Genomic DNA, 24,315 nt, shown 5'->3' on the forward strand with positions numbered 1-24,315 from the left:
GTCTCCAGTCAAAGGGGAGACCTGGTCGGTCCCCTACAAGGACAGGGACCTGCAATAATAGCATCTTGGATGGCAGCATTGCTCCCCAGGGGACTGGCGTCCCTCACAGGAGAAGAGGGAACAGGTCCCTCCCATCTTCCACAGAAGGAAGATTTCACTAACACACTAACGCCTGCTTGCCCGCTGGGGAAAGTGACCAGACCTGTTTTTCCTGTGATTCACCTATATGCTGCCCTTTCTCTGCAAAATGCTGCGGGGGTTTTTTTTTCTTTCTTTCTTTTCTTTTCTTTTTTTGGTTTTGAAAAATGAAATAGTGTTTTAATAATGTTACAAGCTATCCAGCACGTCCCACTTCATTACGATTTTCTCTCTGCCCTGTTCCAGAGAGGAGTAATAAGAGAATTTTTTCAACATGTTCAGAGAATAGATACGAAAGATATAAAAGAATTTAAACCTTTTAGTATGTGCGTACAAGGCAGTGTTTGCATCATAAAGACATTTTTCTAAATCTATTACAGTATTTTAGATGTTATTTTTTAAGTGGTTCGATCTTTTTTTTTTTCCTTTTTTTTTTTATTAAATTTAATGCAGTGACATTGATAAATCAGGGTACATATGTTGAGAGAAAATATCTCTAGATTATTTTGACATTTGATTGTGCTGTATACCCCTCCCCCAAAGTTAAATTGTCTTCTGTCACCTTCTATCTGGTTTTCTTTGTGCCCTTCCCCTCCCCTAACCCCTCTCTCCTTCTTCACCCCCTCCCCCAACCTCCCGCCCCTGTTGCCATCACATTCTTGTTCATGTTTTCCCCTGATGCGGGACTTCCCGCTGAAAAGTGCCACCCTGTCTGTCCCCGTGAATTCCAGACACCAGAGGCTCGATGTCACATCCCAGGGACGGGGTGGGAGGTGGGGGCGGGGGGGTGGGCACTGGGTCAACACACGCATGGAGGGCGGCTCAACGTTGGAACTTGATAAACGCGCCCAAGGTTTGGATCAAGGTGTCAAGGGCGTCCTCCCAAGCGGGCATTACCCAGAGGAGGGCAGTCTTGTCGTTAGCGGGAAGACAGCGGCCAGCGGTTCCGCGGAAAGTTGCCAGACACCCCCCCTTGGCTCATCAGGGGCCGGCACAATCACAGCCCAAGTGGGATACCGCCCCGCACACCTGTCAGAAGGACTTTCATCAGCGAATCCACAGAGGGCGAGCTCCGGCCAGCTGGGGGTGGGGGTGGTTGTGGAGAGGAGGGGACCGTCGTGCGCACCGTTTGGTGGGAACACAGACGGGGGCAGCCAGGGTGGACAGCAGGTCGGAGCGTCCCACCGGATCTGCAGGCTACTGAACGGGGAGAGGGAGGTGTTACAAACTTACAGCAGAGATAAGGGTTACAAAGTCAAAGCGGAGGTAAGTGTTACAAACTTACGGCACCTGAAAGAATTTCACAGGGCGGCATTATTTTTAAATGTCAACGTGAACATGGAACAACACCCACTGAACGGGGAGAGGAAGGTGTCTCCCAGTCGTGAGGTGGCTTCTCTGACGAGGGGCACATAAAATTGATAAGCTCGTCAGACTCAACGCCAGATGAATCGAACAACGTAATTGATCAGGTCAGCAGCAGAACTGAGTCTAGACACCGCTCCAAACAGGATATACGATACATATATGCACGGCCAGTAGACCTATTAAAGAATGCTCACTGTCACTAATCATCGGAGAAAGGGAAATTAAAGCCCCAAACATGAGCTTACCGTGTTTTCCCATGGAGAAGACTCCTCCTTTTGATGAAAAATTTGGGGTCTAAACACGGGGTGTGTCTCATACAGGGGTGGTGGCGTTTCTAATGCCACAGATGGAACTGAGTTTGAAGACAGTGATTGGTCATCAGACACTGAGGACAAGGTCGTGGGTGGGAATTGGGAGAGTGAAGAGGAGTCGTGTGAATGTTACGGTGAATCAAACTTGAGTTCCATCACTTTTACGTCATGCATTTTTTTTTTCCAAATTTCGGGCCCCCAAATTAAGGTGTGTCTTCTACAAGGGAGTGTCTTACACATGAGGAAATACTGATGTCACCTTGCACCTTGACAGAACGGCCATCGTCCATCAATCTTGACCAGGGGTCCCCAAACTACGGCCGCGGGCCGCATGTGGCCCCCTGAGGCCATTTATCCGGCCCCCGCCGCACTTCCGGAAGGGGCACCTCTTTCATTGGTGGTCAGTGAGAGGAGCCTAGTTCCCATTGAAATACTGGTCAGTTTGTTGATTTAAATTTACTTGTTTTTTAATTTAAATGTTGTATTTGTTCCCGTTTTGTTTTTTTACTTTAAGATAAGATATGTGCAGTGTGCATAGGGATTTGTTTATAGTTTTTTTTTATAGCCCGGCCCTCCAACGGTCTGAGGGCCAGTAAACTGGCCCCCTGTGTAAAAAAGTTTGGGGATCTCTGATCTTGACCGTGTTGACCGTGGACAGGTTGTGGGGGTCGTTAGGGAAGCCCCTCAATCGACCTGAACACGTCCGACTTGGCTCCTGTCCCTGAAAAGGGATGCATGGCTGTTCGATAGAAACCTAACCCGTGGGTTCCCCGGCTTCTCAGTAAAGGACGTGGAGTCCACGCCAACGTTGACCACACCAAGTTTTTGCGCTTTCCTGGGAAACAGGACATCTTGTCAAGGAGAAGGAGATGGAGGGAGATGTTAATCGGACATCTTGTCTGGTCAGCGGGGTGCTGTGGTCCACCAGAGACTACAAGACACCCCCCCACACCCGCGGCCACATTCCCTGCTAACCCCCAATGCCGCGGTGTTCAGAGCTGAGTCACGCCGACAGCAGTAAGTCCACTAGGTCAGGGTGCAGCCTGTCCTTCTGCTGGGATGGTCCCTGTCTCCAAATGAACCAAACGCCCCCCCCCCAAAAAAAAAACCCTGGTCTGCCTCTCCGACCTACAGAACGTCATCTACCGCAGTGGTCCCCAACCTTTTTTGGGGGCCACGGACTGGTTTAATGTCAGAAAATATTTTCACGGACCTGCCTTTAGTTCAGGGGTCCCCAAACTTTTTACACGGGGGGCTAGTTCACTGTCCCTCAGACCGTTGGGAGGGCCGGACTATAAAAAAAAAAACTATGAATAAATCCCTATGCACACTGCACATATCTTATTTCAAAGTAAAAAAAAAAACAAAACGGGAACAAATACAATATTTAAAATAAATACCAAGTAAATTTAAATCAACAAACTGACCAGTATTTCAATAGGAACTAGGCTCCTCTCACTGACCACCAATGAAAGACGTGCCCCTTCGGAAGTGCAGCGGGGGCGGATAGATGGCCTTAGGGGGCCGCATGTGGCCCGCAGGCTGTAGTTTGGGGACTCCTGCTTTAGTTTAAGGTGGGACGGATAAATGTATCACGTGACCGAGACAAGCGTCAAGAGTGAGTCTTAGACGGATATAACAGAGGGAGTCTGGTCATTTTAAAAAAAAAATAAAACATCATTCAGACTTAAATATAAATAAAACGGAAATAATGTAAGTTATTTATTCTTTCTCTGCGGACCGGTACCGGTCCGCAGCCCGGGGGGGTTGGGGACCACTGGTCTAAGCGCCTTCTGATTTCAGCACACTCCTAACAGATCTTTTAATTTTTTTTTATTCCCACACGCTGGGAAGATTCTTTGCAGAAGACGCCCACACGTCCACCGAAGGTTGGAGAACGCTCTTCTGCACCTTGAGGCACGACGTGACCCCTGCGACGAGTGTTTATGAAACACCCAGGAAGCCAGGGGCGGTGGCGAGCATCCGTGTCACGTATGGGGCGCGCCGTCACCCGCTCTCGCTCAGCAGGGAGTCCCTTACGAGACCTGCTAGGCACGCATGAGGGGAAAAAAAATACACCTGTCAGGAAGGGTGACAAAGGGAATGTTGAATGCGCCTAAGGCCAGCAGGAAGGGACAGGTTGGGATTTGGAAAGGTTCACCCTGGGGTCACCAGGTGGCAAACGCAGACGAGGTGATTCTGGGAGTAAAGTCCCAGTAAGCGGCACAGAGGCAGGTAAGACGGGGAAGGTGACCCAGGGACACCCGGCAGGGGACAGAGGGCAATGTCCCCCTCGTGAGGAGGGACTGCCGGGAGCTGGGGACTCCTGCCAGCTTGGGTGTCGTCATGCAGAACTCGGATTGTAGCTCACAGGACAGGAAGGCTGTGCTGGGAGGTACATGCCGGTGTTGGTGGTGCTTGAGACACATATTTGGGGCCGATAGAGCCAGGATGGTACAGGTTACCGGAGAATGCGGGTGGGATGAGCTGTGGGCAGAAGGGAGCGGCCGTAGACACATGTGTATGGACGAGGGGACACGTGTCAGCGTGGATCTCTCAGGGGTTCTGCGAGACACCGCGTGAGTCTCCCGTTCTTCCCCTAGAAGAAGGTGCCCGCCTTTCCAACGCCCCGTGGGCCCCCTAAGCCGGGACACAGGCGCGTGTAGGCGAGATGCTTCCCGTGAGCGCTGCCGGCTTTCCTGCCAGAGAGAGAGCCAGGGGCAGGGGAGTCCGTCACCGCCCGCACCAGAAGCTCAGCCCACACCCGCACCGGCTTCTAAGAAGAAGGACACGCACCTGTCGTCGGACGTCACGCCACAGCAGGCGCAGGGAGGTCACCGCCTTCCACGTCGTCCCCCGGAAAAGGCAGAGCCTGCGAAATCACTCGAGTGTGTCCCTCGGTCACCACACTCGAGCAGGTCACTCAGATAGCGTTGCCAGGCTTAGCAAATAAATGCCCACTCAACTTTGAATTTCACTTAAACCAGCAATTTTTATATATATATAAATTTATATATATTCATCTATATATTTATATATATTTTATATATATATATTTATATATTTTTTATATATCTTTTATATATATTTTATATATATTTTTGTATATTTATATATAATTTTATATATTTATATATTTTATATATATTTATATATCTTATATATTTTTATATATTTTATATATTTTTATATATATTTATATATTTTTTATATATTTATATATTTTATATATTTATATATATTCATATATATGTACATATTTATATATATTCATATATATTCATATATTTTATATATTTATATATATTCAGATATATTTACATATTTATATATATTCATATATATTCATATATTTATATATTCATATATATTTATATATATTTTATATATTCATATATTTTTTATATTTATATATTTTATATATACTTATATATTTTATATATATATTTTATATATATTTATATATTTTTTTGTATATTTATATATACTTTTATATATTTATATATTTTTATATATTTTTATATATTTTATATATTTATATATATTCATATATATTTACATATTTATATATTCATATATATTTATATATTTATATATATTTTTTATATATTTATATATTTTTATATATATTTATATATGTTTATATGTATTTTATATGTTATTTTATATTATTTTAATAAATATATGTAATATAAATACATATTTAACATATATAATATAAATATATTTAATATATAATATAAATATATATTTAATATATATATTTTTTTATTTAGATAGATTTTTTTTATTTTAGACCAAGCATGTCCCAAATTTTGCAAGGGAGACTAGTGTTGAGGGAAAAAAAGTCTTTGTTGCTCAATGAAACAGAAATCCAACTGGCTGTTTGATATCATGGTTCCTCTTTTTATTAAATTTAGAGAAAAAGGGATGGAGTTGTCCTGCTTATTTACGCATTCCTTGGTTGATTCTTGCCCGCGCCCCGACCTGGGAGATGAAATCTGGAACCGTGGGGCATAGCAAGGTGACGCTCTAACCAGTGGACCCACCCCATCAGGGCTGGTATTACGTTTTAATAACAGCCTGACTGGGCAGTGGCACAGTGGATAGAGCATCGGACTGGGACGCGGAGGACCCAGGTTCAAAACCTCGAGGTCCCCAGCTTGAGCGCGGGCTCATCTGGCTTGAGCAAAGTTCCTCAGCTTGGACCCAAGGTTGCTGGCTTGAGCAAGGGGTCACTTGGTCTGCTGTAGCCCCACGGTCAAGGCACATATGAGAAAGCAATCACTGAACAACTAAGGAGCCGCTACGAAGAAGTGATGCTTCTCATCTCTCTCTGTTCTTGTCTGTCTGTCCCTGTCTGCCCCTCTCTCTGTCACAAAATAAAACATAAAAATAAAGAAATAAATAAGTTAAAATGTCTAGAACATGTTTAAACATAAAACACCATAAATTAAAGATAGAAACAAATGATGAAAACACGGCACATAAAAAAAAAATTAAAAATTTTAAGCTAGTGGATTAGGAGGTCCCCTTGGAGACGCTGAGGTCACCGGTTCAAAACCCTGGGCTTGCCCGGTCAAGACACGTATAAGAAGCAACAATATATAAGGTCTACCTACCGGAAAGTTCCATCCGTTTTGGGAATTAAAAAAACAAAATACAAATTTTTCTTACCGTCAATAAACTTTATTAAATAATATATTATATTATGAGTCGGTGCTTCCCACTCTTCCCCTCCAAACCCCTTTTCTCTCCTTAAAATCTGTAGGGCTCTTGTGGGGTGTGGGTTGAACTCATGCCCTCCTTACAGGAGACCCTGGACAGCTACGTACCTATTGTCTTTCTCTCCTTCCCGACACCAGTTTCTAACCCCCTCGGTATGGATCCTTAGAGCTTTCCAGATCCCAAAATATCGAGTCCAATTTACCTGCGGGGTACAGGGATTCGTTAAACACACACGCACGCCCTCACCCATCTCATTAACACACACGTTCTCAACAAAACATTATCTTTTCTGTAACCTAACGACTCAACTGTGCACTTGGATAAATGACATACCGTTAATACTTGTATCAATAACCCAATGGAATGGAAACATTTTTTTAAAACATTTATAGAAAGCAAAAGAATAATAATAATAATAATAACAACTTTGTAACTATTTTTATTGTGAAGAATCATATGCAGAGGGACCGTTGGAAGAATAAGAACTTCAAGCCACAATTCTTGCAGGAAATTCTGTGGGCTCTCACATACTATTCAACAGAAACACAATATCACAGGAAAAGAGCTATTTAAAACTTTCCAGTTTTTTTTTTTTCATGCTCAGAGGTACAATTCACATTTGCTTCATTTATTTTATTTTTTTATTTTTCAGCTCCTGTTGACATTCAGTATTTTTCTGTATTCGGTGACAGGTGTTCACGGCAGAAGAAGTTTCGGGTTTTCTTTCTTTAGAAAGAAAATAAATAAACAGACAGGTGAGATCAGATCTCAGCGGGCTGGTGGACAGAGGCCGTTTGGCAATATTAAAGATGCTGGCCCCGCCGTGACGTCCTTGGACATCAGGATTTTTAACAGGACACGAAGGCCCGGAACAGTCCCCCCTTCCTCCTGCCGGGATGAATCGAACCTTCAGGGACACAGGGCACCCTCTGACCTCACCTCGGTGTCAGAAGCGATCGGAGTTCCACGCTCTCTCGTCCTGCGTTTATCAACCTAATTGCCGACGGCTGCTGAAAGGCGCTGAAAATCATTTTCCTCGTTGGGAAAGATGGGCTGTTACCAGACCTGCTTCCCGACAGTTTTCTGGAGTGATTAGAACACACACACACACACACACACTCACTCACTGACACAAACACACACACACACATACGCCCATCCCTGCTACAGCAGCTATTATATACAATGTAATTGTGACTGTCTCCTCTTCCAAATTTTGGAAACACTGCTATCTTTTCTTGTAAGGAAAAAAAAAAAAACATTCACCTGAAATACGTATAAAAAGCCAAAGGGATAGGAAAGAAACATTTATTTGATATATATATAAAAAAAAAGAATTACACTTCAAGGGCCAGAGTTATTTATTTTTATTTTTATTATAATTATTTATAAGAAAAGAAAAAGGAATGATTACAGCAATACAAAAAAGAAATTCCTATGGGTGCTAAGAAGTTTGAGTCAGTGCTGAGCTGTCTACATAAAGGCTGCTGGTGGCTGATTTCAAATAATGTCCCTAATCATCATTTTCTGTTTGGTCAGACATCATCGGCTTGGCAAACAGTGATTTGTAGGGACAATGAGGCTTTGGCTCCCTCTGAAGGCTATATCTTGCCCCTTTTAAAATGTTGCAGTGCAGGAAAGGAAAATAATAAAAAAAAAAAATCTCTCTTTTTTGAAGGACAAAGACCTACAAGCCTGACTCTGCCATTTCTGCTCCAAACCTCTTTTGAAAGAACTTCACGCGCCTGACCTGTGGTGGCGCAGTGGATAAAGCGTCGACCTGGAAATGCTGAGGTCGCCGGTTCGAAACCCTGGGCTTGCCTGGTCAAGGCACAGATGGGAGTTGATGCTTCCAGCTCCTCCCCCCTTCTCTCTCTCTGTCTCTCTCTCCTCTCTCTCTCCGTCTCTGTTTCTCTCTCTCCTCTCTAAAAATGAATAAATAAAATTAAAAAAAAAAAAAAAAAGAACTTCACGTGTGTCAAGGTTTCCCACCAGAATCCAGCCCGGCTCCTCCTCTGAGCTTCCACCTGTGTGTTTTATAAAGCATTTGAGAATTATGCTTATGGAGCACGTGCTTGGCCTGTTCCTTGTGGAAAAACACATATATGATGCTATATGCCTGTAACACTGCTGTAGCAAAAAGCTCTGTTGTCGGTAATGTTTCAGATAGACATATAAGAAACAAGCATGTGTTTTAAATACATGCGTGACTTTATAAATTTCCACCACGTCATAAGCAGCACAGAGAGGGTTTAAATTGTCAAAAGTATTTATTTAGACAGAAACGGGAGAGACACAAAGAAGCGTATAAATGTTTTGGTCGCTTCAAAAAGACCTTGTTTAGGTATTTAGTACCCAGCCGGAGATACTATATAGATACTGTGTAGCGAGTATGTGAGAGCCACAGAATTCTCTCCAAGAATTGTGGCTTGAAGTTCTTGTTCTTCCAACGGTCCCTCTGCATATGATTCTTCACAATAAAAATAGTTATAAAGTTGTTACAAACTTACAGCGGAGATAAGTGTTACCAACTTACAGCACCTGGAAGAATTAAACAGAGCTGAGTCCTGGTGTTATTTTTAAATGTCAGCGTGAACAGGAACAACGCCCAGTGCCATTTCAACCTGCAAGGAAAGAATTATCTGGGTCCCTCAAGAATTATTGTAAAGGGTCCCTTTTTTATACATGGTCCACTTTTAGGGATATCAACATTGATCTAGACAAGAGACTGGTAACCCGTTAAGTGTCAGGGCCGATGAGTTTTGACAAAGAAAAAAAAAAAAAAAGCAAAATAGTCCATAATAAGAATAATCATTCCCTCCTGTAACCACCATGAAAAGTTTTCTGTGCAGTGTTCTTCTTTATTTTATTTACTCATTTCAGAAAAGAGAGAGAGAGAGAGAGAAGGGGGAGGAGCAGGAAGCATTAACTCCCATATGTGCCTTGATCGGGCAAGCCCGGGGTTTTGAACCAGCGACCTCAGCGTTTCCAGGTCGACGCTTTATCCGCTGCGCCACCACAGGTCAGGCTCCTTGGTCTTTTTTTTTTTTTTTTTTAATGACCTCAATTCTTGGCCCCGGGCGACCTCCAATTTGCTTTTTTGAAAGCGAAGATTGGATTGTCATTTTGCAGAGTTTTGTATAACTAGGATGACCTCTTGACTGCCAGAATAGTTTATTGCAGGCTGGTTATTTTGAAATCCATCTACTCTGTTGTGTGCAGGCATGGTACACCTGTTTGGGGCGGGGGGGAGGTTTTCTTTTACTATTAAATAGATTTTTGTTGCATAGTACGTGCTGACCTGTTAGTCTATATTATGGGACACCTGGGCTGAAGTTCACGTATGGCCATTACGAATAGCCGTTCTTCAAGTCTTCTCCGGGTCTCTTCGGGGAAACAGCTGCAGAGCCAGAATTTCTGGGTCACAGAGTGGGTGGACGCTTCATTCGGTCAGAAGTCCTCTCCCCAAAGCAGTTCCACCAGTTTCTCGGCTCGACAAGAAGGCAGTTGGAAGCGCTGACTGCTCCTGCAAGTTCTTGGTGACGTTGGGTGGTGCTTCCGATTCTAGACATTTTTTTGTCTGTTTGTTTTTTGGCGGCTGTGAGGCTGGGAGAGCCATTCTTGCTAGGGGTCGGCTAAGATCTCACAGGCACCTGTTTCTGATCAATCTACAATGTATTGGAGACCAATGGTCCCCAACCCCCCCCCCCCCAGGGCCACAGACTGATACTGGTCCATGGGCCATTTGGTACCGGTCCGCAGAGAAAGAGTAAATAACTCACATTATTTCCGTTTTATTTATATATATATATATTTCAGTCTGAACGATGTTTTATTTTTTTTTTTAAAAATGACCAGATTCCCTCTGTTCCATCCGTCTAAGACTCAACTCTTGACGCTTGTCTCGGTCATGTGATCCATTGATCCGTCCCACCCTAAAAGCCAGCCACCGGTCCGTGAAGATATTTTCTGACATGAAAACCGGTCCGTGGCCCCCCCCCCCAAAAAAAAGTTTGGGGACGCACTGCTGTAGACTGATTAATGACAATATATCTTCCCGCGTGAAACATCTGTTGAACACGCTTGTTTTTTTTATTATAAAAGTGATGAGGCTATTTTGATATCGGCTTTCTTTTCTTTCTCCTAAGCCATTGGTGTGTGTGTGTGTGTGTGTGTGTGTGTCTGGACTCAGTAGATATGTCTCTCTTTTGTCATTGTCACACACTATATCATTCTCCCACATGCCTGAAAGAAACCATCAAGCCCACTCATTCCCGCCCAATTACTCCGCAGGCCTCTCGTTGACCTCTGGTCCAGAAACACCTCTCAGCTGTCTTCCGCTTGAGATCTGCTATCTCCCAGATATCAGATGACAGAGCTCAGTGATTGTGACACTGTTTGGCTCAAAAAACGAGGGCTTGTTCTCTTTCTCAAGAAGAGGCGAGCGATCTCTCCTGTGAGGGGCCACGCTTTCCCGGAGAGAGAACAGCCGCCTGCTCAAAGAGGAGAGCGAGTTGGACAAGGCTCTCTGGAGCACAGACGGAAACGGGCATTTTTCCGCAGGAGGGTCAGCAGTCCCAAGAAGAGATTATTAGCGTGAGGCAAGCGTCCACTTGCTAAAAAAGCGTTTCATTTGAGAGTCAGGCTGCGGAACGCAAGGGTGAGATTGAAACAATGTAACAACATTACGGGTCTCTGCCCTAATGACCGTTTTAAGCAGGGGTCCCCAAGCTACGGACCGTGGGCCACATGCGGCCCCCTGAGGCCATTTATCCGGCCCCCGCTGCACTTCCGGAAGGGGCACCTCTTTCATTGGTGGTCAGTGAGAGGAGCACATTGACCATCTCATTAGCCAAAAGCAGGCCCATAGTTCCCATTGAAATACTGGTCAGTTTGTTGATTTAAATTTACTTGTTTTTTATTTTAAATATTGTATTTGTTCCCGTTTTGTTTTTTTTACTTTAAAATAAGATATGTGCAGTGTGCATAGGGATTTGTTCATAGTTTTTTTTATAGTCTGGCCCTCCAACGGTCTGAGGGACAGTGAACTGGCCCCCTGTGTAAAAAGTTTGGGGACCTCTGGTTTTAAGTATTAAAAAAAAAGATGGCCTGACCTGTGGTGGCGCAGTGGATAAAAGCATCGACCTGGAAATGCTGAGGTCGCCGGTTTGAAACCCTAGGCTTGCCTGGTCAAGGCACATATGGGAGTTGATGCTTCTTGCTCCTCCCCCCCCCGTCTCTCTCTCCTCTCTCTCTCTCTCCCTCTCTCTCTCCTCTCTAAAATGAATAAATTTAAAAAAATTTTTAAATGATACAGCATACCGAAAGGTAGTTTATTATTTCGTGCATTTATACTTAAATAAAAACAATCAAGGAGGCATGCAAAACTATAGATGACATTATAAGAAAGAGTTTGAAAATAGAAGTGAAAAAATATGAAATAACACCTGACCCCCCCCCAAAAAAAAACAACCCAAAAAACAGTAAAACTGATATTGAGTATATTTTCATATTGCTCCTTGATTGGCGTCCTCACTTGCGATTTTTTTCAGGTGTGGACGGAGAGAACGTCACCACAGGCCCTTAGAACACGCCGTTGAGCCGATGAACGTTCAAACATGAATAAGGAACGTGAATGTGTGGTTTCCACATCTGGGGGAGCTGCCCAGGCGCCCACCTTAGAGAGAACCCCAATGACAAGTGACATTTCAACAACCGGTTCGCCAAACTCAACGAAGAAGAATTAGGGGTCGGTTCCGCCGAACCAGGGGTGACCCGGCTGAGTCCCACCCCAGCCCCCGTGCAGGACAGTGCCACAAGGGAGCAGGACCGCGTCCCATGGAAAACCCACAGTCACTCGGGGTCAACGAGGAGTGAGGGGCCAGAGGTCAACTCGCCCCAGCTGCTGACCAAGGAGATGAAGGTCACAGGTGGGTTAAGAGCCCGCCGGCCAGGGGTCATCAAACTTTTTATAAAAACCGCCCACTTTGGCAGTGCTGGTCAACCTGGTCCCCACCGCCCACTAGTGGGCGGTCCAGCTTTCACGGTGGGCCAATCGCGGCGCTGTTCGGTTGCGCCCTACCGCCCAGTAGTGGGCGTTCCAGCTTTCACGGTGGGCCAATCGCGGCGCTGTTCGGTTGCGCCCTACCGCCCACTAGTGGGCGGTCCAGCTTTCACGGTGGGCCAATCGCGGCGCTGTTTGGTTGCGCCCTACCGCCCACTATTGGGCGTTCCAGCTTTCACGGTGGGCCAATCGCGGCGCTGTTTGGTTGCGCCCTACCGCCCACTAGTGGGCGTTCCAGCTTTCACGATGGGCCAATCGCGGCGCTGTTCGGGTGCGCCCTACCGCCCACTAGTGGGCGGTCCAGCTTTCACGGTGGGCCAATCGCGGCGCTGTTCGGGTGCGCCCTACCGCCCACTAGTAGGCGGTCCAGCTTTCATGATGGGCCAATCACGGCGCTGTTTGGTTGCGCCCTACCGCCCACTAGTGGGCGTTCCAGCTTTCACGGTGGGCCAATCGCGGCGCTGTTCGGTTGCGCCATACCGCCCACTAGTGGGCGGTCCAGCTTTCATGATGGGCCAATCGCGGCGCTGTTTGGTTGCACCCTACCGCCCAGTAGTGGGCGGTCCAGCTTTCACGGTGGGCCAATCGCGGCGCTGTTTGGTTGCGCCCTACCGCCCACTAGTGGGCGGTCCAGCTTTCACGGTGGGCCAATCGCGGCGCTGTTTGGTTGCGCGGTAGGGACCAGGTTGACCAGCACTGCAAAAGTGGGCGGTTTCTATAAAAAAATTTGACGACCCCTGGAATCTGCACGCAGATCTGCGAGCTGACCTCGAGGTCAGAGACGTTTTTTGCAATGCGAGTTCGACACGTTAACGTCCTGCTCAAAAAACAAACAAAACAAAACAAAAAAAATCACCATCTTTTAAAAAAGATAGCAATGCAGACAAATATAGACAAGCCACCCGGTTACACTAGATGATAAGTGAAGTGCTGGAGAACTAAGATATTTTATTTTTTTAAAAAAATGAAAGTGAAAAAAAGAAAAAGAAAAAAAAAGCCCCTTAGGTAGCAATACTTCTATCAGGCTATTGGACAAAATGCACTTTAAAACAAAGGCTGTAACAGAACAAGAGAGGAAGAAGAACCCAACAATTTCAATTCTGGGTGTTTATCTAAAAAAAAAACCCAAAATGCGACATCAGGGGTCCCCAGACTTTTTACACAGGGGGCCAGTTCACTGTCCCTCAGACCGTTGGAGGGCCGGACTATAAAAAAAAACTATGAACAAATCCCTATGCACACTGCACATATCTTATTTTAAAGTAAAAAAACAAAACGGGAACAAATACAATATTTAAAATAAAAAACAAGTCAATTTAAATCAACAAACTGACCAGTATTTCAATGGGAACTATGCTCCTCTCACTGACCACCAATGAAAGAGGTGCCCCTTCCAGAAGTGCGGCGGGGGCCGGATAAATGGCCTCAGGGGGCCGCATGCGGCCTGTGGGCCACAGTTTGGGGACCCCGGCGCTACATGGAGAAGACATATACACCCCTATGTTTGTTGCAATATTAGTGACAATAGCCAAGGTCTGGAAGCAGCCGACATGCCCATGGATAGACGAGTAGATAAAGATGTGGGGCATACAGACAGTAGGACATTAATCGGCCACAAAAAAGGACTGAAATCTTATCGTTTGGGAGAACACCAGTGGACCGAGAGGGGGTTATGCTCAGTGAGATGAGTCAGACGGAGAAAAGACAAATAACCTATGATTTCACTTATATGTGGAAGCTATGAAACTATGGAAATAAGCCAACTGAACAGAAACAGACTCACGGACACAGAGAACAGACGGACGGTCGCCAGAGGGCAAGGAGGTTTTGGGGGGAGGGGGGTCCGGGTGACCAAGGAGAAGGGACTGAGAGGCCCAGGTGGGCGGTCACAGCACAGCCACAGGACGTCACGTCCAGCACAGGGAACAGAGTCAGTCACATGGTCATCACTATGGATGGTGTCTAGTGGACACTGGACATATTGGGGTGACCACTTCATAAAGTGTATCGATGTCTAACCATGGTGTGGCTCACTTGAAACTAATATACTATTATAGTTTAAGAGTAACTGAAAAATTAAAAATAAAAGAATAAAGAGGGATAGCAAAAAGGTCAGAGGCTAATTATAAATATTATCTGTATCAGTGAACCCAAAGCAGATGGAGGGGAAAAAAAAATAGCAACTGGTACATCAAACAGAGTCGGAATAGTGAAATAGTGAAATACAAACAATTAAATAATCGCACTGCATGCTAATGGATGAAACAATACCAGAGATAATCAATATCTGTTTAAAAAAAAGGGAAAGGAAGGAAGGAAGGAAGAAAGGAGAAAGAGAGAGAAAGAAAGAAAGAAAGAAAGGAGGAAGGGAGGAAGAAAGGAAGGAAGGAAGGAGAGAGAGAGACAGAAAGAAAGAAAGAAAGAAAGAAAGAAAGAAAGAAAGGAGAAAGAAAGAAAGAAAGGAGGGAAGGAGGGATGGAGGAAGGAAGGAAAGAAGGAAGGAAGGAAAGAAGAAAGGAAAGAAAGAGAAAGAAAGAAAGAAAGAAAGAAAGAAAGAAAGAAAGGAAGAAAGAAAGAACAGAGGGAGGGAGGGAGGGAGGAAGGAAGGAAAGAGAGAGAAAGAAAGAAAGAAAGAAAGAAAGAAAGAAAGAACAGAGGGAGGGAGGGAGGGAGGGAGGAAGGAAGGAAAGAGAGAGAAAGAAAGAAAGAAAGAAAGAAAGAACAGAGGGAGGGAGGGAGGGAGGGAGGGAGGAAGGAAGGAAAGAGAGAGAAAGAAAGAAAGAAAGAAAGAAAGAAAGAAAGAAAGAAAGGAAGGAGAGAAAGAAAGGAAGAAAGAGAGAGAGAAAAAAGAAAGAAAGAAAGAAAGAAAGAAAGAAAGAAAGAAAGAAAGAAAGAAAAGAAAAGAAAGGAGGGAGGGAGGAAGGAAGGAAGAAAGATGAAAGAAAGGAAGGAAGGAAGGAGGAAAGAAGGAAGGAAGGAAGGAAGGAAGGAAGGAAGGAAGGAAGGAAGGAAGGAAGGAAGGAAGGAAGGAAGGAGGAAAGAAGGAACGAAGGAAGGAACGAAGGAAGGAACGAAGGAAGGAAGGAAGAGGAAACCCCATCTCCATGACGTGGGGGAGAGAAACCAGTTAAATAGATCGATAACGTGTCAGGCAGGGTCACCTCACTTCAATACCACGTAACCTCGATTTTAAGACGGAGAACATCACCAGGTGTGAAGAGATAAATTGTGTAATGATCAGAAAAGCTTTCATTTGTCAGAAAGAGAATTTTTTTTTTTTTTCTGTAAGAGAGACAGGAAGGTAGAGAGACGTGTACGAAATGAGAAGCATTAACTGGTAGTGGCGGCAACTTAGTTGTTCATTGATTGCTTTCTCATATCTGCCTTTACTGGGGGGGTGGGGGCTCCAGCCGAGCCAGTGACCCCTTGTTCAAAGCCAGCGACCTTTCGACTCAAGCCAGCGACCATGGGGTCCTGTCTGTCATCCCACGCTCAAGCCGGCGAGCCCGCGCTCACGCGGGCGGGAAGCCACCTCTGACGGTCTTCATTCCACACGCTAAAAAATAAAATAAACGACATTCCGTCATGAGAGAGCCTCTCCGAGGAACCAGCGTGGCGGGTGATAACGTCACCACAGAAAGTCATCACTACCAAGAGGAGCCAGGACATGGTGGACAGACGTTCCCTCTGAGGACCAGGTGCCTCGCAGGTACCGAGAGCGTCCTAATTTATCCACACGCATCATTTTGTACATAATCCTCTCTGGATTCTTTTATTCCCAATGCAGCAGTCACCAGGTACGCTCACCAGGAAGCCTCACGGCAGGTAAACAATGGCGGACCGGGATTTTTTTTTCTTTTTTTTTTTTAATAAATAAAATTTTATTTTAATGGGGTGACATCAATAAATCAGGGTACATCTATTCAAAGAAAACATGTCCAGGTTATCTTGTCGTTCAATTCTGTGGCATACCCATCACCCAAAGAGAGATTGTCCTCCGTCACCTTCTATCTAGTTTTCTTTGTGCCCCTCCCCCTCTCCCGCCTTCATAACCACCATTCCTGTCCATTTCCTGGACTCTTGCTCCTTGTGACAGCTCCTCACAGACTGAACTGGGGTTGGGTGGCATTCGCAGGGATTTGGAATGGTGTTGGGGCCAACTTGGACTTGGTGAACATGTGAAGGACACTACTTTTTTATAGATTCTTGCTGTATTGGCCAAGAGTTTGCTTAAAGGCTTTAATCACTGTAAAAAAAAAAAATAGAAGACTAGATAAAGAAGATGTGGCACATATACACCATGGTATACTATTCAGCCATAAGAAATGATGACATCTGGCCCTGGCCGGTTGGCTCAGCGGTAGAGCGTCGGCCTAGCGTGCGGAGGACCCGGGTTCGATTCCCGGCCAGGGCACATAGGAGAAGCGCCCATTTGCTTCTCCACCCCTCCCCCTCTCCTTCCTCTCTGTCTCTCTCTTCCCCTCCCGCAGCCAAGGCTCCATTGGAGCAAAGATGGCCCGGGCACTGGGGATGGCTTTGTGGCCTCTGCCCCAGGCGCTAGAATGGCTCTGCTCGCAACATGGTGACACCCAGGATGAGCAGAGCATCGCCCCCTGGTGGGCAGAGCGTCGCCCCTGGTGGGCGTGCCGGGTGGATCCTGGTCGGGCGCATGCGGGAGTCTATTTGTCTCTCCCTGTTTCCAGCTTCAGAAAAATGCAAAAAAAAAAAAAAAAAAAAAAAGAAATGATGACATCGTATCACTTACAACAAACTGGTGGGATCTTGATAACATTATACGGAGTGAAATAAGTAAATGAGAAAAAAAACCAAGAACTGCAATGGATTCCACACATTGGTGGGACATAAAAACGGACCAGGATTTGAATCCAGTTCGACGATGCTCTGAATCTTCCTAGAGACGCTCGCTTAGAGGATGTTTTATTCGCCGAGTGCTACTGGGCATCTCGTGGAAACCCACTCCTCGCGGGTATAAAATGACACAAACTCTTTATTTTACTTTATCTTTTAAGTGAAGACATCGGAGAAGATGCCCTAGCTTCATCCTAAACCTAGCGCCCGGAACGGACAGCCAGCCTGCCTCAAAATGACTCGCTCACAGAGTCTCTCCTTACAGGAATAAGTCCTGGGACACGAGTCTCACAGAAGAATAAACTTTACGTCAGGGGTCCCCAAACTATGGCCCGTGGGCCACATGCGGCCCTTTGAGGCCATTTATCCGGCCCCCGCCACACTTCTGGAAGGGGCACCTGTTTCATTGGTGGTCAGTGAGAGGAGCATAGTTCCCATTGAAATACGGGTCAGTTTGTTGATTTAAACTTACTTGTTCTTTATTTTAAATATTGTATTTCTTCCCGTTTTGTTTTTTTACTTAAAAATAAGATATGTGCAGTGTGCATAGGGATTTGTTCATAGTTTTTTTTTATAGTCAGGCCCTCCAACGGTCTGAGGGACAGAGAACTGGCCCCCTGTGTAAAAAGTTTGGGGACCCCTGCTTTAGGTGGTGATAGTTGCTGACTCACATTCTCACCTCCATCCCTGCCCGCTCCCCCCACCCCTGAAGGACGGCCCCTCCCGCGGGCAAAGGATAGCAGGTGCTCTGAACGGGCAGGCTAGTAGCTGTCGCTGCAACTGGGTGGCGACTTAACATTCTCATTTCTCAGGTTGCCGAAGATGTCTCGAAAAAACGCTCTCGCTTTTGGGATTCCGATGGGGCCAGCTGACCAGCGCCCACGCCTTACTGACTGCATATTCCAAGAGAAGCCAGCGGGTGTCTACCCGCTCAGCACCCCCTTGTGAAGGCTAAGTCACCGACCGGACAGGGAGCCTGGCGCCGGACACACGGGGAGGAGACAGCTGTCCGCACGCCCAGGAGACAGACAGGATGCAGGAGGAGCGTCCCTGCCTATCTCTGGGTCTCAGACTGCCAGCCTCTAGGACCAGGACAGAACAGGTGTCCAATTTAAGCCACTGTGTGTGTGGTCCTTCGTAACACCCCTAGCAAACCGATACATCGTATGATGCCATTTGCATGAAATTGCCGGCATCGGGCAGTCTCAGGGACAGCAGGCAAGGTCCTCGGGTGTCCGGGTCCCGGAGGACAGGGACGAAATACAGAATAAACTATTAATAAACACGGGGTGTCCTCGGGGACATGATCAGAAAAGCCCTCCAACTAGACAGAGCTGGCGTTTCTAGAACATGATACATTTATACTCACTTCTGATACATTATACTCACCTCTGACCCGCAGTCTTTAAACGGGTTAAAAAAAAAGTGACGTTTGTTTGTGTGATTATTATTATTATTATTATTTTTAGCATAATAACAAAGATGACAGCAACCTCAGTATACAGTGTGTCCGTAAAGTCACGGTGCACTTTTGACCGGTCACAGGAAAGCAACAAAAGACGATAGAAATGTGAAATCTGCACCAAATCAAAGGAAAACTCTCCCAGTTTCTGTAGGATGATGGGGCAGCATGTGCGCATGCACAGAGGATGACGTCACACCGTGTCTACAGCGGAGCAGCCCACGGCCATGCCGGTCGAGATGTGGACGGTACAGAGGAAAGTTCAGTGTGTTCTGTGGCTCGCTCAATTCGAATCCGTGACCAAAGTGCAACGTGAATGTTGGCGTGTTTATAACGAAACGCCACCACATGGGAATCACATGACTCGGTGGGATAAGCAGTTGAAGGAAACCGGCAGTTTGGTGGAGAAACCCCGTTCTGGTAGGTTATCCATCAGTCAGTGACGAGTCTGTAGAGGCTATACGGGATAGCTACCTAAGAGCCCACATCAAACTGCACTGAATAGGTATGAAACTGGGAGAGCTTTCCTTTTATTTGGTGCAGATTTCGCATTCCTATCTTCTTCCGTTGCTTCCCTGTGACCGGTCAAAAGTGCACTGTGACTTTACGGACACACTGTAGACTAAGCAGACAGACGGCCACCTCCGCTTTGGTGGCTGGTCTAAGCTTCGCTAAAGCCCCCACGTCCGTGCCAAGCAGACACGGGCGGCGTGAGTCCCTACCCCCCACGTGCCCCCCAATCGGGACTCCGAAGACACAAGACTCAAAGAACACCCCCTCCCAGAATTTAGGAGCATGGTACAGAAGCCGGTGATATGAAGGTTTTTCCTTGTTTTCAATTTGGTTCTGCAAAGAATCTGGTAACAAACATCCAACCCAGTCGCTTTATAGAGCAAGGGGGTGGGGGGTCAGCTTTTTTTGTTTGTTTGTTTTTGTTTTTGTAAAGGACCAGTGTTGTTCCAAAGACTAAAAGTCGGACGCTAGTCTGGAGTTCAAGGTGGTCCGGACCACGTCAATGTTGAGCACAACCCCCAAAGACCCAGTCAGCTGCTGTCTGGGACTGAGCTGGGACGCTGGGCCCATTTCAGAACCGTTCTGGGCCAAAGGCAGGTGTCAACCAATTCTTTGAAATGTGTCTCATCGCTTCTGCTACGGTCTCGGACGACACCTTTCTTCAAAGGAACCCAAAAGGAAAATATGAGTAACTTCTTGTTTGAAAAAATACATATAATAGGTAATATGGCGGTGAGACAATAGAGAGAATCAACTCACCTTTTTAAAGAATACAAAACCAGGCCCTGGCCGGTTGGCTCAGTGGTAGAGCGTCGGCCTGGGGTGCGGGGGACCCGGGTTCGATTCCCGGCCAGGGCACATAGGAGAAGCGCCCATCTGCTTCTCCATGCCCCCCTCCTCTCTGTCTCTCTCTTCCCCTCCCGCAGCCAAGGCTCCATTGGAGCAAAGATGGCCCAGGCGCTGGGAATGGCTCCTTGGCCTCTGCCCCAGGCGCTGGAGTGGCTCTGGTCGCGGCAGAGCGACGCCCCAGAGGGGCAGAGCATCGCCCCCTGATGGGCAGAGCGTCGCCCCTGGTGGGCGTGCCGGGTGGATCCCGGTCGGGCACATGCTGGAGTCTGTCTGACTGTCTCTCCCCGTTTCCAGCTTCAGAAAAATATTTTTTAAAAAAAAAGAAGAAGAAGAATACAAAGCCATTTGTTTAAACCAGTGCTGGTCAACACCTGGCCCCTCCCACCCACTAGTGGGCGTTCCAGCTTTCATGGTGGGCGGTAGCGGAGCAACCAAAGTATAAATTAAAACATAGAGTTAACTAGCCCTGGCCGGTTGGCTCAGCGGTAGAGCGTCGGCCTAGCGTGCGGAGGACCCGGGTTCGATTCCCGGCCAGGGCACATAGGAGAAGCGCCCATTTGCTTCTCCACCCCTCCGCCACGCTTTCCTCTCTGTCTCTCTCTTCCCCTCCCGCAGCCAAGGCTCCATTGGAGCAAAGATGGCCCAGGCGCTGGGCATGGCTCTGTGGCCTCTGCCTCAGGCGCTAGAGTGGCTCTGGTCGCAATATGGCGACGCCCAGGATGGGCAGAGCATCGCCCCCTGGTGGGCAGAGCGTCGCCTCTGGTGGGCGTGCCGGGTGGATCCCGGTCGGGCGCATGCGGGAGTCTGTCTGACTGTCTCTCCCTGTTTCCAGCTTCAGAAAAATGGAAAAAAATAAATAAATAAATAAATAAATAAAAAAACAAAAAAAAAACATAGAGTTAACTAGAGTAAGTTGTTTTATAAAAACTGATTCTGCCAAACTTAGCAAAAATCGAACATAAAGTACTTAGTAAGTCATTATGATTCTATGCTTTCACTTGCTGTCACTCTGCTTTATAAACTTTATAAAGTCAAGTGACTTCCCTACTTTATAAATCACCATGACTGTGGCACCAGTGGGCGGTCAGAAGATGTTACTACTAACAGAGATACAAAAGTGGGCGGTAGGTATAACAAGGTTGACCACCCCTGAACGGACAGGAGTAAGAACAATTAAGTCTCTTTTCCTAAAACCAAGTGTGTTCAAATGAAAGAGGCCCCCTCAGAGCCAACACTTACGGGAAGAGTGGAATATTTTGTATTAACTCGAGTGGCAAAATTGTTTCTTTTCTGAGGATGACGTAAGATCAGCCAGGACGGAGTGGGGTCACGCCCAAATATTCTCATCACTTTCTTTCACCTAATTTGAAATCGGAAGTGGGGGCAGGGGAGAGAAAAAAAAAATACTGATTTATAGAGAAGAAAGGCAGAAACGGGCCGTAATATATTTTACCTGCGGGGAATTCTGCTAACATTTACGGCATTGTAATGAGTTCTATCTACATTGTTGCTGCCCAAATATTTCCACCTTCATCTCCAGAGAGTTCTCATGCTTGTTTGAGATGGGGTCTTTGTTAAGCAACATAATCACATAGGGTTTTTTTTTGGGGGGGGGGTTTTACAGGGACAGAGAGAGAGTCAGAGAGAGGGACAGATGGGGACAGACAGACAGGAACAGAGAGAGATGAGAAGCATCAATCATTAGGTTTTTGTTGCAACACCTTAGTTGTTCATTGATTGCTTTCTCATATGTGCCTTGACCGTGGGGCTACAGCAGACCGAGTGACCCCTTGCTTGAGCCAGCGACCTTGGGTCCAAGCTGGTGAATTTTTGCTCAAACCAGATGAGCCCGCGCTCAAGCTGGCAACCTCGGGGTCTCAAACCTGGGTCCTCTGCATCCCAGTCTGACGCTCTATCCACTGCACCACCACCTAGTCAGGCTTGTCTTGTTTAAAACAAACAAACAAACAAAAAAACCCTTACATTTCTCATCTCAGGAATCTCATGATTCCTGAGATTAAGATTTTTCACGTGTGTGGCAACATTGTATTTCTTCATTTGCAACTCAAGTGTTTGTGTTTGTGACCCAACGCCCCTTCGTCAATTTCCTATTTTTGTATGATTTGTAGCATTCATCGATTATACAAGAAGAATAGGAACTCAGCAGGGGACCCGATCTCTCTTAATCTTGAATTCTTTTCCCATTAAATGAGAAAAGGGAGCCTAATTCATATCTAGTTCCCCTTCCACTTTTAAGATGAGATGGTCTGTGCTTAAAACTGTAAAGATGTATCCATTCAATAAAAAATAAATATAATAAAATAAAATAAAGCAAAAGCAAATAAATTAAATAAATAATAATAAAAACTTCCTCAGGTCATCCTAGCCCAGAGTCAACCTGTACAAAAAAAACACCAAAAAAAAAAACCCCTGATTTTGAGTTTTTTTGTACAATCCAAACTTCCAATTCAATATTTACTTCAAGCAACAGGTATGCCTCTGTGAGATTTACTCATGGTTTCCTGCAAAGAAGGCTGAGAGAAGAAAAGAATATATATGCGAAACTTTCAAGGCAATTGTACTTTTTTTTTTTTGCACTCAACTCGTGTGAGCAAAGTATCATTTCCAAGTTTTTTACGATCACCCGACAACACAGACCCTGTGAGCCAAGATGCTGCCCTTCAAGTTCCACCCCGATGAGTCCCGAGGGGTCGTCCCTCAGGTCTCTGCCGTTTGCGAGGGGGGTCACCTTGCAAACAGAGCGTGCTGTCCAACCTGCAGGCTGTGTCCCGGTGACGGCAAGGTTGGAGGTTGGAGAACAACGGTGTGTGTGTGTCGGACTCCTCCCAGCGGAAACGTGGGCTGGTCTGTTCGTTAGAAAAAGAATCAAGGCCCCGGCCGGTTGGCTCAGTGGTAGAGCGTCGGCCTGGCGTGCAGAAGTCCCGGGTTCGATTCCCGGTCAGGGCACACAGGAGAAGCGCCCATCTGCTTCTCCACCCCTTCCCCCTCTCCTTCCTCTCTGTCTCTCTCTTCCCCTCCCGCAGCCGAGGCTCCATTGGAGCAAAGATGGCCCGGGCACTGGGGATGGCTCCTTGGCCTCTGCCCCAGGCACTAGAGTGGCTCTGGTCGCAACAGAGCGACGCCCCGGAGGGGCAGAGCATCGTCCCCTGGTGGGCGTGCCAGGTGGATCCCGGTCGGGCGCATGCAGGAGTCTGTCTGACTGTCTCTCCCCATTTCCGGCTTCAGAAAAATACAGGAAAAAAAAAAAGAAAAAGGATCAAGTGCCATCTCTGTTCTTGCTGGGGGGCTCCAGGCCTCAGGGCCATTAGCCGGACAAGCTCCGCTCCACCACAGCCTGGGAGGCAACCAGTTACTAGACACGGATTTTTATCCCTGGATAAACACAACCCATCTGTTCAAAAACATCCGTGTTATCTCTACATCCTTTTTTAAATCATTTTTACTGTTGGAAGATACATGTAACACAACATGGTAACCGCTAGAACGCATAGCATTCCGTGGGTTACGTTCAATGTAACAGCCATCTTTATCCGCTGAAGAGATTGTTTCCATCATTTCCCTGTAACATCCACCGGGTACAAGAACAAACGTCGGAGACTTTCAGGAGCATAGATGTAACTTTATTGGCCAGTTTTACCTGCGCAGGGGCAAATTTCCGAGGTGTCCAGAGACACTGTGCTCACAAGGAGCTGCAGATGGGATTTGCAGCTAGCGCTCACAGCTAAATCTTTTTATAAGCTAAGCAAGCAAGCCTCATACAGAAGCAGAAGGGGCGGTAACCTATTTGCTAAGGGGCTGCACATAGCATAGCAACAGGGGCTGGGGTCTAGCTCATTGGCGAATTCCAAACATAAACTTCTGATAAGGGTCTTTTAACCAATAGAATGCAAGCGTTTGTCTCTTTTTCCTTTTTTTTTTCTTCTCTCTCAGCTTCCCAGGATCCATATCTGTCTCTGCTTCTTGAACGACCTTGGGCATGTTATTCCTAACAG

The 24,315-nt window shown here is 46.2% G+C and overlaps 1 protein-coding gene and 1 non-coding gene across 2 annotated transcripts in view; one reads left to right on the forward strand and one right to left on the reverse strand.

The window, feature by feature from the left end:
- LOC136317876 (arylsulfatase F-like) overlaps positions 1-24,315 on the reverse strand; it is a 71,494-nt gene that overhangs the window by 42,063 nt on the left and 5,116 nt on the right. The gene's annotated exons all lie outside the window — the stretch shown is intronic.
- Positions 20,236-20,311, forward strand: TRNAP-GGG (transfer RNA proline (anticodon GGG)). Its single transcript has one exon. It is a non-coding gene; the product is annotated as a tRNA-Pro (tRNA).

This window comes from Saccopteryx bilineata, chromosome X (genome assembly GCF_036850765.1).
Source record: "Saccopteryx bilineata isolate mSacBil1 chromosome X, mSacBil1_pri_phased_curated, whole genome shotgun sequence".
Classification (NCBI taxonomy): domain Eukaryota; kingdom Metazoa; phylum Chordata; class Mammalia; order Chiroptera; family Emballonuridae; genus Saccopteryx; species Saccopteryx bilineata.